At 48.7% G+C, this 15151-nt stretch overlaps 1 protein-coding gene across 2 annotated transcripts in view; it reads right to left on the bottom strand.

Annotated features, from left to right (window-relative positions):
- KANK4 (KN motif and ankyrin repeat domains 4) overlaps nt 1-14306 on the bottom strand; it is a 65532-nt gene extending 51226 nt beyond the window's left edge. For both annotated transcript variants that reach the window (XM_072974315.1, XM_072974316.1), the window contains exon 1: nt 14062-14306. The gene's annotated coding sequence lies outside the window, so the exon portion shown is untranslated. The remainder of the gene's footprint in view (nt 1-14061) is intronic.
- Nucleotides 14307-15151: the final 845 nt, after the last annotated feature.

Here is a 15151-nt window from a genome sequence, read left to right as displayed (position 1 = left end):
GCTGTGAGTGAGTATAAAATACACATGGGTTTCGAAAACTTAGCATGAAAAAACAAATGTCACATAGCTCATTAATTTTGGGGGGTATTTATTACATGTTAGAATAATGATACTTTTGCTATATTGGGTTAAAAAATAGTATTAAAATTAATTTAACTTGTTCCCTTTTTTAATTTTATTTAACGTGCTGCGAGAATATTTTAAATGTGACTTGTATTATATTTCTATTGGGAAGAGCTGGTCTGTGAGGCTACTCTCATATTAAATGTGGGCTAAGGAAATGGATCCGGCCAGTATGCTTGTTAAAGCAAATAAGGTTCTCTGAATCACTCTCTCAGCGAGTCTGAGAGGATGGGAACCAGAACTGATAAGTTTTGACTTCTTGGATGTGGCAGTAGCGGGCCAAGGGGCTGTGGCGTGAATTAGGCATGGGGTCCTCTGTGGAGTACTGGTAGAGGATTTTACGGTATGCTACCGGCTGAGGCAGATAAAGGGCCAAACATCCAAAATGAGACCCAGTGTTGGAAAAGCCCACAAACCTGTCAGTGACGACAAAGGAGAGTCAGACCAGGCCATTCTCAACCTCCCCAGCTCCTGGCTGCCACCTCCACTGACCTTGGGGTGACCTCCAAACCCACCCCCTTCGCCTCCTTCCCCCAGTCTCTCCCAGCACACTAAACCCAACAACCTCATGCATTCCAAAAAGTCTTCCCCCCTCGCCAGCACAAGGGCCCCTCTGGCAGCCCTCCTTGTCAGGAGCTTCCTGCCAACAATTAGAGAAGGAGGCAACATGATACAGCACAACCAGCATGGCCTGCAAGCCAAGAAATCCAGATTTGTCCAATTTTTGCTGTGTGAGTTTGAGTCGTGTCACAGCTTCTCTGGGCCTCAGCAGCTTCATTTGTCACATCATACTGACCTAAATCTATTGCCTTGTCGGAGGGTTCAATAAGGTAATGGGAGTAAGAGGTCTCTGTGAAAGATGGGTTACACGAATGAAAGCGAATATTGTCTTCTAGAGCCGGAAGGGGAAGGAGAGAAGTGAAAAAGGATAAATCGGTAGCAGGAGGGGAGACCATTTGCAAAGGCAAGGTAGGAATCCCCCTCGTACTAAGAAGGGCTGACTTTACCCACTGGCAAGAGGGTGCCCCCACAAAGAGCAGGCACCGGTCACAGCCTCCCTATCAGACATACCTTCCTATCCAAATACCTGGCTTCAGGAATTTTCCCGCAGCTGAATAAATAAAAGGGAGTCCAGAGAAAAATGCGCTAAACAAAACCAGAATGCATCTGTTAATGAACTGCTTGAGATTTTAATGTTACTCAGCACTGAAAAGAGGATTTTAAACTCCATTGTGAAAAGTTGTAATTCACCCCAGATTCACCCTCACCCCCCACCAGCTCCCCCACCATTCCTCTCCCAACGGGGTGAAGGGTGGAGAATGAGGAATCCAAAGAATGAAAGATATTTTCTCAATGGTGCAATGGGCTCTGATCACCCTGTATCTAATAAGCTATGCTGAGCACATCTGCATTCTATTTAACCCTCATTCTAACCTTTGAAGGAAGGAATTATTATCCCCATTTTACAGAGGAGAGAACTGAGGCTGGGAGGGGCACAGTGGGGATTCAAAACAAGCTCTTTCTATCCAGCAGTCTCTTCCATTGCAGACTCTGTTTACACAGGCCTAGAGGTGATGTAACGACCTCTGAAATGTTCAAGATAGAGCATCAGGAGAAAAACATGGCTGAACAGCATGGGAAAACCCGTTTTTATTAAAAAAAATTTCTACCCAGACATATATGTGAATATATACCTAGATCTATGCAAGGATATACATATATCTCATATAGGTATGGTGCCAAGTCTAGAACAATACACTCCAAACTCTCATATGCCCAACCACCAATTCTTGACAGTTCGTGGAGTTTTCTCCTTCATATGTTTCTGTATTACTTTAAATGTTTGCTACTAACTGGTATAATATTTTAAATAATTTTTTAGTAAAAACTTTCCCAGTAGGGTTTATTGAGACTTTCAAATTATAAAGACTACGCACTCATGCACACACACACATACACTCCAAAAATTATTCAAAAAATAGAATAACTTTTCTCTTTTCCATTCGTTTCCTTGTCAATTTAAAAAACCACACAGATTTCACTTTGTCCTTCAAGAATTCAATTTTTTTAAGCTAAAAAACTTAATAAGGTAGAAATGTCCTACAAGGAAAGAAATATTTGCCAAGGACAGTGATTTTGGTGTCCTTCTGCAGCAAAGACAGCAGAAGCCATGGTCGAGAGGAGTGGGGACAATGACTCCCCACCATCTCCATCTTTCCAAGTGTCCACTCCCACACTTCACTTCCCAGAGTTTCTGTCCCAAGCTGTCACACATCAAGCATCCCATTTTCCCCACCTAACTGCTACTCCCCAATTAAAATTTACCCAAGGAGTAGTTCATTCCCTAAGCTAATAAAGGAACCACAAAGTTAACGGTTCACAATTTCTTTTCTCCTCCCTTATAATGCATTAGCATTTTATTAGGAGCTTTATGAAATATTGTACTAACTTGAGAGTGATTTGAATGGTGGAGATTTCAAGCTAATTGGCCAGTAGGAGATCCAATCTGTGACTATGGGCTGCAGTGACACCCTAAATGCCTACCACCCACCTGCTGGCCAGGTGTTGTCATGTGAGGATGAAGTCAAGGCCATATCACAGCTTTTCTGACCTGATTTTTTTTTCCAGAAGAAGCCAGGAATGTGTATTTATGAAAAATCGAATCTTTTAATGTTGACTTAATTCTTTTCTTTTTTAACACTATGCAGGTCCAACAAACCCCACATGCAGACCAAATGTCACCCATGTGCCCTCTAGTTAGGCATCAAAGTGGTCTCAGCCCACCTTTCCAGCCTCACCACAACTCCTTCAGCCCTCACATACACAGCCACAACTCACCCTGTGCCTGAACACCCCTGAGCCTTTGCTCATACTGTACCAACCCCTTAAGATGCCCTCTTCTGTCTTCTCTACCAGAGTCTTTCCCATCCTTCAAGGATCTGCTTAAATTGTACCAACTGTTTCTAATCCTAACTATCAATCTCAATTAATACTGCCCGCTCTCCAAAAAGCTACTTCCCTGCCATTATATCTCCACTGACTCTAGCACTTTGCACATTCTGCCTCTCATTGCCATTATTTCCACATGGTCTAATCTTTCTAGTAGATCATAAATTGAAAAAACAGAAGGAAGGATTTTTATGTGTGTGCCAGATATGACTTTGGTACTGTTCTCATTTTGCAGGAGAGAAAACCAAAACTCAGTGATGATGTGATCATCTTGAGCTTTCTGTAGATACAGCTTTGCATCTTCTGGACTTCCTTCTGCTCTCCCTACCCAGACTCCAACTCCTTCCTTCTCCATCTGGTACCTCCTACTCAACCCTCAAGACAGCTTTACCTACCAGCATCTTCCCCTTCTCCACACACCAGTCAGGCTGTATCACCCCCCACCCTGGCTCAGTTCTGTGTTCCCACACTTGTAAGAATGTCCATCGGAGCACTCATCTAACTGTCCTGTCTTAGCTGATTCTTTGTCTCTGTTGAACTGTAAGCTCCTTGCCTAGCTCAGTACCTGGCCCAGAGCAAGCAATTGGTCAGTATTTAATGATGGCAGAAGGGAAGGAGGGAAGAGGGAAAGAGAAGAAACACAATAACAGCTTACAGGCAGTCAACAAACAAACTGCATGGCTCCAAGCCCCGCTTCTGGGCTGGAATTGACGCTGGCCCTTTCCTGCTCCAGCCCCAAAGCAGGTAATTGGGAAGACTCCAGTTGTACCCACTTCCTCCCTACCCCTAGAGTGAGGCAGGCAGCTGGCAGGTTGCTGCTTGGGTTCGGGGCCCCAGGAACCAGCATTCACTTCCACTCTTTATTCCTGGTCTCCAGCGGAGGGAGAGTGAGTGATTTTCAGCATCAGTCAGGCTCCGCTCTGGAAGGATAACTTCAGTTGTGATGGATGACGGCAGGGATGAGTCTTCCCTGGAGGTTGGCACGATAATGCACTAGGGAGGGCCAGTGCACAGAGGAGGGCCGACAATTCTCACTGCCCAGGGCAGACAAGGCAGAGGGGAGTATCTTTTCTCAGAGAATCCTGAAAGTGAGGTGCTCTATTCTGGAGGTTGCTGGAAAACGCCTGTAACACTGCTCCCCACCCCACCAACCCTCCCATCCCTCCTCACCCTCATTCACAGGCCAGGGGGATGAGCCAAGTTGCTCCTACTCCTGGACCCTCTCCCTGGCCCAGGTCCAAGAGAACCATCCTGGTCTCAGGAGAAACTGCAGACAACCTTGCCTGGGTTGATGTTCTCAGAGCCCAACTGCCCTCTCAGAGGAGCGGTTTATAACACCCAGTGACCCCTGCTTGAGCTCAGAAGGATAAGGAGAAGTCTGCTCTCTTCACCACCACTCCCCCACCAAAGTCAAACCAGGGGGGGAGACCAAGGGTACAGCTCCTCCAGGGAATGCAGAGCCTCAGAGAGCTCTCCTGGAAAGCAGATGACCTGGAGAATAGTCACACGCTCTCCCAGGACTCGGGCAGGATTCCCAGGTCCCCTCCCACCCAGACTCCACATGCCAGCTGCTGGGGCAGAGGAAGCAGGGTACCCCCCTCCATTTCCCCTTTCTCCTCCCTCCTCGTCCTCTATCTCCTCCCTAGTGACCCACCCAGAACCTTCCTCCAAGCCCCCAGGGGCCTTCAATCCCCAACTCTGGGATAATTCAGAATAGCAGGTGCTCACTGAGGGCCTGGGGCAGGCCTGGCATGCACAGCCAGTACGTTTGCTCAGTAAATCCTCAACAAACCAAGAAGGTGGGATCTTTTACCTTACTTTAAAAGTAAGAGAATGAAATTTAAAACTGCCTTATAATTAGAAAGGAAAACAATCTTAAAACTGTGGATGAAAAACATTGCCAGCCATATCAGTAACAAAGGATGTCGCGGCCACTAAGTCATCAGCCACTACTGATGTGCGTGAGTGGGGGGAACTCATCAGGATGCAGACAAGGAGGCGGCCCGGCCTCTGCAGCCACCCCCAAGAGTGTACCGTGAGGGAACTCAGGATATGGAAGAACAGAATACTGGCCCTAGATGGCTAGGTGTACATTAAAGAGATGATTTCAATGAGCCCAGAATTTTGCACTTTCCCATACATAGAAAAGCACTAAATTCCTTAACCTGAGATATCTGGTTTTCTTTAATTAATGGTAATCTTCTGATGTTCTGACTGCCTGGTCTTCGTGGCAAAACTCCTGCAAATCCTGGCTCCACCCCTGCCTCTTTGGAGCAGCCCCTTAGAGCCATCTGAGAGGCCTTCCCAGGCTCGAGTCCTCAGAAAGTCTGCTGAATAAAACCCATAACTCTCAGCTTTTAGGTTGTGTATGTTTTTTCAGTCGACAAAATAAAAGGAGACTACATTAAAACAAAATCCTTAAAAAAAAACAAACAAACTAATAAGAGCCCGGACTTTGGCTCGAAAACTGACCCAGTAATCCTACTGCCTTACAAAGAAAAGAAAAAACCAAGCTGATTTTATTGGCTACTTGTTACGTGTTCAGTGCTTTATGCACACTATCTCATTGCATCCTTGGAGGAACCCCATAATGCAATCTCTTATCCCCATTTTACAGACGAGAAACTGGAGGACAGGGAGGTGGTTTGCCAAAGCCCAGGGCATTCTGCTCTCCACAGGATCACAGGAGTGGGCTAACAGGTTACCTTCGGGGCAACACATTTTCATTTTAACAATAGCTCTCTGGAGAAGACAAAGTAATCCAAAGGAATGAAAGGACTCTAATGCCAGGAATTTCAGGCCTCAGCTCTACCAGTGGGCAGAGTTCTTAGGGCAAGAGCCTTTCAGCGCCACCAGGCATCAGCCGAAGGCGGCCACCCACGGGCTTAACTGACACGGGGGTCCTTTCAGCAGCTGGCGAAGCCCAGGGTATGGGGATAGAATGAGGGAGAAGATTAGGTCAGAAGGTCAGCGCCAAGGCCAGAATAAGAGTGGGACAAGTAAGCAACTGTAGAACGCGTGTGATTTCAGGTGCTCTACAAATGTCCCCTCACCCAAACATATCAGCCAGCTTAATGGTGTGGAAGAGATACTTCCAGCGTTAGTGTCAGGGCCAGGCAGTGCGCTGATCCAAGAGGCCTTGGTTCTCATTCCAGCTCAGTTATGCACTTCCTGAGCCACTAAGGCCTGCCATTCACCGTGGTTGGTCCTGTGTCCTCAACTGTGAGATGAGATGGGGGATAAGGGTGCATCTAGGTAAACGATGAGGTTTCCTAGAGACAAGCGTTAGGTGATGTGACCCAGAACAGGTGCCAAGGATGGGCAATGGGGTCTTGAAAAGGGGATTGAAGGACACCATTCATTTGCTTTGATCAAGGCTCTACTGAAAAGGACTCCATGCCAGATGCTACCCCAAGCATGAGGATGGGGAGGGGAGCTTATACCCAGAGGAGACAGCCTCATAAGTAACTCATGAATTCTCCGCTAAGAGGAGCAATGCCGGTTACTCACAGGCCAGGTTTGCGGGGTTCAGGGAAGCCCCCCTAGAGGAGTTCACGGGTGAAGAAGATGGGCACGATCACCTACTGTAATCAGAGTGAAGGCATTAATCCGAAATGAAGCACTAGAGACAGGAGATGCAAATTTAGGAAGGATGTATCATTATCTCCATTTCACAGATAGGAAAACTGAGGCTTAGCATGGTCAGTGACAGAGCTCGAGTTAGGACCCAGTTCTGCCTGACCCCACAGCTTTTGCTCTTAATTTTTATCCTGTCCTCTCTCCTGCAGCATGTGTGCCTGTAAGTGGATTCAGGGTGGAGAGCGGAAGGAAGGAGGTGTGAGAACACACAAAAGGCTGGAGAGGAGGATGGGAAAGACAGGAATGGATAGTAAGCACTTTCTTACCAAAACAAATTGGCAGCCATAGTTCTTCCAAACAGACGCTCCTGTGGTTGCCTGTAGTGGTTTTCAAGAGCACAGGGCTCCGGGATCAGGCAGATCTGGGCTGAGCTCCTGGCTCCACCGCTTAATACCTCTGTGACTGAGAGCAAGTATTTAACCTCTTGGATCCTCACTTTACTCACCAAAACAATGGGAATGATAACAGTCAGACCATATTGGGTAGTTGGTAAAGATTAAATCATTGCTACATTTAAAGTGCTTGGCATAGTGTCTGGCACATGTTAAGCGTTCAATAAAAGACAGCAAAAAACCAACCACTATTCTAATGTTGCTCCTCTCTCCAGGCTTCCTCTTCAAAATAAACATCTGGCCAGTCCTCCCACATCCTCACTGACTGCCTTCTTCCTCCGTTTAGCCTCCCTTGCATTCCCACCATTTGGAACCCACTTCAAAGCTACTTCTCCCACTTCTACTTTCTAGGATTCTAGCTTGCATTTGATCAAGCGAGTCATCGCTTAATCTGCACAAACTCCTTAACCTCTCAAGAACGTAATTGACCATTCTGTGACTGTTTCAATAGACTGGTCTGCATGGGATCAGCCAAGCAATCAACACAGGGGCTGGTGGGTTTGTGGGCTGATAGGAATTACTGAACCAGTTGCCTATGAGTGACTGCAATTTGTAAATTTACTTCTGCATATACATTATAATCTTCTGCCCACACCACAAATTGCGTGCTTTTGCAAATTTTCCAAACTATTAAATGAAATTTACTACTGCTCAAGAATGTCTTGCACTAATTAGACAGAGATAGATGGGTATGTGAAAGATTAAGATGAGGGAGGCTGGGAAATTGGGAACTAAAGCTTACTGACTCTTATCGGGGGTCTTAACCATTTTTTGTGCCATGGAACCATTTAGAAGGCTGATTAAGCCTCTGGACCCTTTCTCAGAACACTTTAAAACATATAAAATAAAATGCATAGCTTGACTACAAAGAAAACCAATTACATTGAAATATAATTATTAAAAATGTTTTACAAATTAATGTGTAACATAGTAATAGATGTTCCTTATTAATATATTAAATAACAAGCTCTAGCAGCAGTGTAATAACTGCTGTAATTTCAAAGCTGCGATGGGCATGAATCATAGCTCCAGATAGCTGCTGAAATGTGACATGAAAATATCTGTGATTTCTACTCTTGCCAACGTCACACGTACTGCAAAAACACTGGTTTGTTGCCTAAACTCATAATTGAAGAAAACACTAAATAAAGATGTTATTTTTCCCCCTACCCAAGTTCACAGACTCCTCTGAATTCTATCCATGGGCCCCTTGGGGCTGTTAACCCCAAGTTAAGAATCTGTTCGGTCCTTCATAACTCAGCAAGTATCTATTTCTGAGCTCCAGCCCATCTTTCTCAGGGAATCTCCACCCACAGCCCTTCCTGCTTCAAAAGGTCGAGTTCTGCACGTATGCCCCTCCTTTGGCCCTACCTCCCATCTGATTGGCCGAAGCTGACCAGAGATCAGCGGCCACATGGCCTGGAGAGAACGCCTCAGCTTCCAGAGAACCAAACTCACACATCAGGATCCTCTCTGGAACTTAAACTCAGAGACAAAGGGGAGGCTCGTGTGATGGTACAGTGAGGGGGTGGGGTGGGCAGTGCAGAACTGAACCAGCAGCACTCAAAGTGAAGACCAGTGGCCACCTGCTCTGGTGGAAGAGGACCAAACTCAGAGCCCTCTCCCCGCCACCCGGGGGGCGCCTGGCCTCCTTCCCTGCCTCTGCTTGGATATCAATGCAGAATTTTACGGCTCGTCACCCGCTTCACTAGACTCAGCTCCAGGGAGTCTCTGCCGTCTGTATGAAGAGCCCTGAGCCCGTATTACCAACAGCACGAGCAGACGAGCAAGCTGAAGTTCAGTCGACGTGAGCTGCTTGCTCTGGCTCACAGGGCTAGTAAATGGGGATGCTATCTTCCCTCACTCACCTCCTTTTCTGAGGAACAGAGGGGTGGGTGATGGCCTTTATTATTCATTTATTTAAGAATCACACAAACGACACAGGAAAACGATCTCTTAAGAAAGTATGCATTCCTGATGACCCGGCCCCACTACACACTCAGTGTTGCACCTAAGAAGTGTGGCCCCTTACCTTACTAGGCTCTACTCAGCCACCACCCAACTTGACCTTCCTGGTCTTTTAAAATCTTTCCCCAAGAGCAACAGCTACCTTTTCCAAGGCGGATGGGAGTGGGGTGGGGTGCTAAGGACCAGCCGATGAGCACAGCCCCTGGAAACACTCAGCTTGGCTGCCCTGCTATGAAAGTCAAAATTGATTTCACTGAGAGCCGGCGTCTCTGGCTTCTGGGCAGAAACCAGGCTGTGGAGGAGAATCGGCACCGAAATCTGCTCTTTTATCTTTGCATGGAGTAAATTCTCCCCAATGTCGTATTTCTCTGCAGCCCCATCCCCCCTGTCACTTGACATCAGAGCAACAAAGTATAAATACATAAACAGACCAAAGGAGACACAAAGGATCCTTCCACACAAGGCAGGGAGGAAGCAGGGGAGCCACAGCCACGTTAAAATATATATATATAAAACCAGCCAATAAGTTTTTTTAATTTTAGGGGGCAAAATTGGGAGGGGGAAGGGAATCAGGATCTGTGTCTTCTCCCACAACGCCTGTGTCCCCAGAAAGCCAAGTGGGGGATGGGGCCCAGGCCCTAGAGCCCTGCAAGGCAGTGAACCATTCCCTTTGAAAACAGACGTCTTCACCTTGGAGAAGGAAGGTTCAGCCAGCTGCTTCAGACACCACAAAATTGTAACTGCCTCCATATCACATTAACCATCTACTTAAAATCTTGGGGCAGCATTTGTTTTACCAGGGAAACTGCGACAAGCCCATTTCTATTGATTGGGTCCCTCTTCTTTCCTTTAATCCCATTTTGAAATATTATCCATGTAGACTGGGAACTTCACAGAAAGGCCCAATAGAAGCCTCTTAGTCTAAACTCTGGGTTGGGAAGATTAGCATTCTAAAGTACAGAGAGGTTAGCAATCCAGCTGTAAATCACACAGCTGACTAGCAGCAGATCTAGGCTCCAGCCCCGGGATGCCCTGGCGTCCAAGCCCGGGCCTCTTCCCACATGCTCTACTACAGAACAGCACAGAGTGGTCAGCTGGCTGACCGACAGACTGCTCCGTCAATCCCAGTTTTATCATTTATTAGTTCCATATCCCTGGGCAAGTCACTTAACCTCTCTGAACCTCATTTTCCTCATCTATGCATCTGGGGCTATGACTGTAACTATCTCTAGGATTACTGTGAGCATGGAATGTGCCAAGGCTTAACACACATGGACCCTATTATTCCATTGTACTGCTTCTGTTTCACAGAAGTGAATGGATCTGCCATCTGAAATTTGATGACTATCCACACCCAGGTGATAGGCAGGAAAAGATTGTTCGTAAACTCATTTTACAGTTAGGAAAATTGTCCCCACTCCCCTCAGATGACGTAACTTGAGCAAGATCAGAGGCTTGTTTTTTTTTTAATTTTATTGAGATCAGAATTTTAAAAGCAAGCACATTCTTAGCTGTCCTGTCTTCCTACCACACCTCCAGAGCAATGGGTTGAATAAGAAGCAAAAGTTATGTTTTCCCTCCCCCTCACAGCGCAGAACGATGTATCACTAATTCACACTCCACAACCCTTCCTTATAAACTGGAATCAGCACAATGCTTGGTACAAAGCAGTTTGGTACAACGCAGCTTTGATGAATGAGTAAATTACTGGATCACTGAAGATCCTATCTGCAGATAACAAGGCAATGCTGCCTGAAGTAGGTGTCTCATTGCAGAAAGCAGATGCGGGCAGGCAAGAGCTCTGATGGCAGCAAGCGAGAACCCCATTCACTTTGCACCTTCCCACAGCCTGCTCTGAGCAGAAGAAGCCTTTGACAAGACCAAGAGCTAGTTCCCTAACTTCAGTGGTCCCATCCAGAGCATTTCCAAACCTGGCCCGCATGGCTTAAGCCAGAGCCCAGAAAACAACTGCGAAGCACACGTGACACTCCTCCAGCTAAAATAGATGTAATAACACTGCAGGCAAGGGGCAGTGAACAGGCCGGGGAGATGGCCCATCTGTCTTCCTAATTGTCAACTCTGCGTATAACAAGATTTGTCTCCCCGTCACACTGTAGGCTGCTACTGAACTGAAGCAAAACCAAGATATCCATCTTCTAGCCAGGAGCAGTGGCCTTCCCAAAGTGCCAGGGACGAAAGGAGGCTACTTGACTAAGAGAAGCAGAGACAGCAGGAAGGAGCCTGGACTGAGAGTCAGGAGCTGGGTGGGGGTTGAGGGTGCATGGCTGGGGGTTGGGGGGACCCGTGTTCTTGACTAGCTGTAGGTACTCAAGCAGTTACTGCACCTCATTGGGCCTCTGCTTCCTATAAAATTAAAGTCCAAAGTTCTGGAAAATGGGGTCAATGGGGGGAGAGGAGGGCTGTGATTCCTGTGATATTGTATGCAAGATATTGTAGGTCATATGCATTTGGAAGAGAGTATCCACAATTTTCACCAGAACCTCGAAGATGTATATAACACTCTCCCTGCCCCCCAGAAAAAATTTGAGAAACACTAGACTAGATGGTTTTCATCCAGTAAGCGTTTACTGAGCACCATCTGTGTGTCTTTCTTTGTGCGAGGTACCTGGGACACAAATATCACAGGAGACTCCTGCCTTTATGATGCTCAGGGCATTTTATGCTGGCTGCAATGGAAGCCTGTCCGAGGAGCTTTGGAAACAGAGAAGAGGGAGCATTTGACTTTGGTCAGGAAAAGCCTTCTGGGTTCAGTGTTGATGTTGACAGCTGAGTGTGCATTCAGTGACTGAACGGCAGAAAGAGTATTTTAGAGAAAGGACAGCATGTGCAAGGCAGCATGTGTTCCATGAACTGCTTGAAGTGTAACTGTGAGTAGAACACAGACGGTGTTCACTGGGGGTGGAGGTGGGGGTTGGGGTGGAGGTGGGAGGAGACGGGGGAGGGGTATAAGCCAGAAATGAGGCTGGAAAGGTAAGCAGGGCCCAGATTAGGAAATACAATGTAAGCCACCTTGAAAATTTTTACGTTGTAGGCAATGAGTTCATTCTAGTTTTAAAAGTCTGTGACGAGCCACCACTCCCAGCATAAATCTTCCTGAATTTTGGCAGGAGCCTTGGTCAGCTGTGAGCACAGTGGGCAACAGGGAGGAAAGAAATGCTGCCTCTTAGCACTGTGAGTGGGTGTGGGCTGGTGGTAAGCGCACTCATGGGGGTGAGTCCCACACTGGCTTCTCAGTCTCTCCCGCTTCTCTCCCAGCCAGGGGGCCACTTACTACCCACTATTACAGATGGGAAGGGATGGCACTGATTGGCCCGTGCTATGGGATGAGAAGGAAGGCACATGCCCATTTGGGCCCCTGGTCATCACTAGGGAAACAGGTGTTTAGTCCCTCTAAAGGACTCTGGTACTTGCCTCAGGGCCCTCCCACATGCTGTTCCTTCTGCCTAGAAGGCCCTTTCCACCCTCTTGAACTAGTTACTACTTTCCAGCCTTCCAAATGTGAGACTACCATTTGTGCCACAGATTCTCACAGCACCATACCCTTTCCTTTCAAAGAATTCAGCACTGTTCATAATTTGACACTTATTTGAGTAATTTGATTCAAGTCAGTCTTGACCGCTGCAAGCTCCATGAGGCCAGACCGTGCCAGTTTTGTTCACTTCTGTATCCCACTACCTTGACCGGTACGCAGCACAGAGCAAGTTATTTGTTGATTGAATGAAAGTCTAGTGTGGACCCTGAGCCATTCCCCATTCTCTCTGCCCTTTAACATGCCCCACAACTCATATCATGGTCCAGTGAGGAGGAGGTTTGGACAAGGGCAGGAGGGCTGGACATTCAAAGATAATATCGGAATGAACTCTTCCTCTATCCCAAAAGTAGCTCTGTGTTCTCCTGTGTCTTGTCTTGAACGGCTCTAAGGGAACCCGCATTTGGTTCACCCAGGGAGGTCCTTGGGAATCATGTTCAATTCAAGATGCTTTCTCCCCAAGCCTCAACCCGGTCACTGGCTATATCCGATCCTCTCTTGACCCTGCTTGGTCGATAGGACTTTGCGCACGCTTCAGGGCGTCAGCCTCAGGAGATTCCCTTTCCCTCTCTATAAAATACCTCCGCCTGGCCCCCCAAGCCCGTACACCAGGGAGCCTGAGAACTAAAACCGCTGGTTCCTGCAGCCCTAGCGGATGCCCAGGGCAAGTGCAATTCAGACCCGGTGTAGGGGTCATGGGGCTGACTTTCCAAATTCCATGCTAAGTAACTGGCCACTCTGCAGGGATAAAGTAGTTGGGGTCAAAAGTTTGACCTTAAGGGAGAGATGAGAGGGAGGGAATCTCACCAAGTGGCGTGCAGGCTCGGCAAAGGCGCCCTCGGTGGCGGCGGCGGCCAGCGCATCCGGGCCCCCACCCCCCACCCCAAGAGGCCCCATTGCTTCTACCCAAGGTCGCGGCCCAACTGGAGCGTTAGAAAGTTCAACCTGGGGACGCGAGGTACCAGGGTAGGAACCGGGGGACGGTTTTTGAGGAAGAAGGGAGACTAAAAGCTCGATTCCAGGTAGTCCTGGGAGCCGGCGGCAGGGCGTCCCAGTCCCTCAAGCTGCATCTCGGACCGCAGCGCCGGGCTCGGAGGCGCTGGGCGGGGGCTGCACCGCCCGAACCGCAAGGACAACGCGGCCTCCCGTCTCCCGACCGGTCTCCTCCACCCCCAGCACTGGGGCGCGGGGAGAGGGTGCGGCGGAAGGACAGAGGCGCCCGCCCTTGGGCAGACCCCTCTCCGCTCTGTCGCGGACTCCAGGCGAGGGCGCGGGGTTGGCTCAGGCTGCCGCAGCCTCCACCTTAAGGGAGCTGGGGATGCGGCGCGTGGAGGGGGCGAGGCGGGCGGCGAAGGCAAAAGAGAGGGGACGAGCACCGGGGCCAAGACCCGGTTCGCGCCGGGCCGGTGCGGGTAGGGTCGGGGTGGCGGAGTGCCTTACCTTGGCGAGCCGCGGGAGTCCGGCGGGGGGCGCCGGCGGTGCCTGGGGCTTCAGGGCGCAAGCAGCCTCTGGGTGCACGGTCCCCGTCCGGGGCTTACTCCCCAAAACTGACGCACCCTCCCTCGGGCGCCCTCTCGCCGGCGGTCTCGGCCTGAGCCCGGGGCGCACACCCCGCGGGGCACACCCACCGCGGCCGCTGCGGGACTGGCCAGGCGCGGGCGGCCGAAGCTGCGCCCGGCGTCGCCGGCTGCCAGCACCACCCGAGTCCCCGCCTTCGCCAGGGGAAAAAAAGACTCCTGACGCGGCGCGGGCTTTGGTGTGTAGGAAGGGGCGGCATTGCGAAACCGAGGGGAGGGTCTTAGCCTTAATAAACTCCAAACGCTTTTGGACGGAGTTTGGAAGAAAAACTTTTTGAAAAGAGACCCGAAAACTCCAAACCCGTGTATAGCGCTTTTCAGATTTCCAAAGTGCCTTCATATACATTTATCTTAGTTCATTTTTACTACAACAGTAACTGTTGGGGCATTTCTATCCTCTTACGGATGGGAAGACATCATCACACAAGGGAATGACTTGGTCAAGCCAGGACCGGAACCCGGTCTTGGTAACGGAGTCCGAGCGCAGTGAGGGGATGTGAGCCCCGGGCCTTTTCTCACTGCAGAGGTGGAAGCAGGGTGGGGGTGGATGTAACGGAACTTTTCTCTCTCCTAAGTCATTTCTTCTCCCATTTGTTTTTTTGCTTCCCAGCCATTGCTTTAGCGCCACTAAAGGTTAAGTTTTTCACTTCACACTTTCACCTCCCGGAACGTCTTTTATCAGTTCAAAATATTTGCATTTCAATCACTAACCTTGAATGACCAGCCCACTAAGTGCCTTACGATGCACAACAATAAACGTAGGAGATCACAGCTGGTACCTCCCCGTTTTACAAATGGGGACAGACAGGCTCGGCAGGGGTAGAATGTAGCGGAGGCTGCGGGACTCCAGACCCCAGCCCTGACTCGCTATGCACAACTTTTCAAAGGGTCCATGGTGTACTGTAAAACCTAACCAAAGTGGTGTCATTTTGGACCCTGAGACTGTGAAGAAG

The sequence above is a fragment of the Vicugna pacos genome, chromosome 13 (assembly GCF_048564905.1).
Source record: "Vicugna pacos chromosome 13, VicPac4, whole genome shotgun sequence".
Classification (NCBI taxonomy): domain Eukaryota; kingdom Metazoa; phylum Chordata; class Mammalia; order Artiodactyla; family Camelidae; genus Vicugna; species Vicugna pacos.
This window is presented reverse-complemented; position numbering and strand designations above follow the sequence as displayed.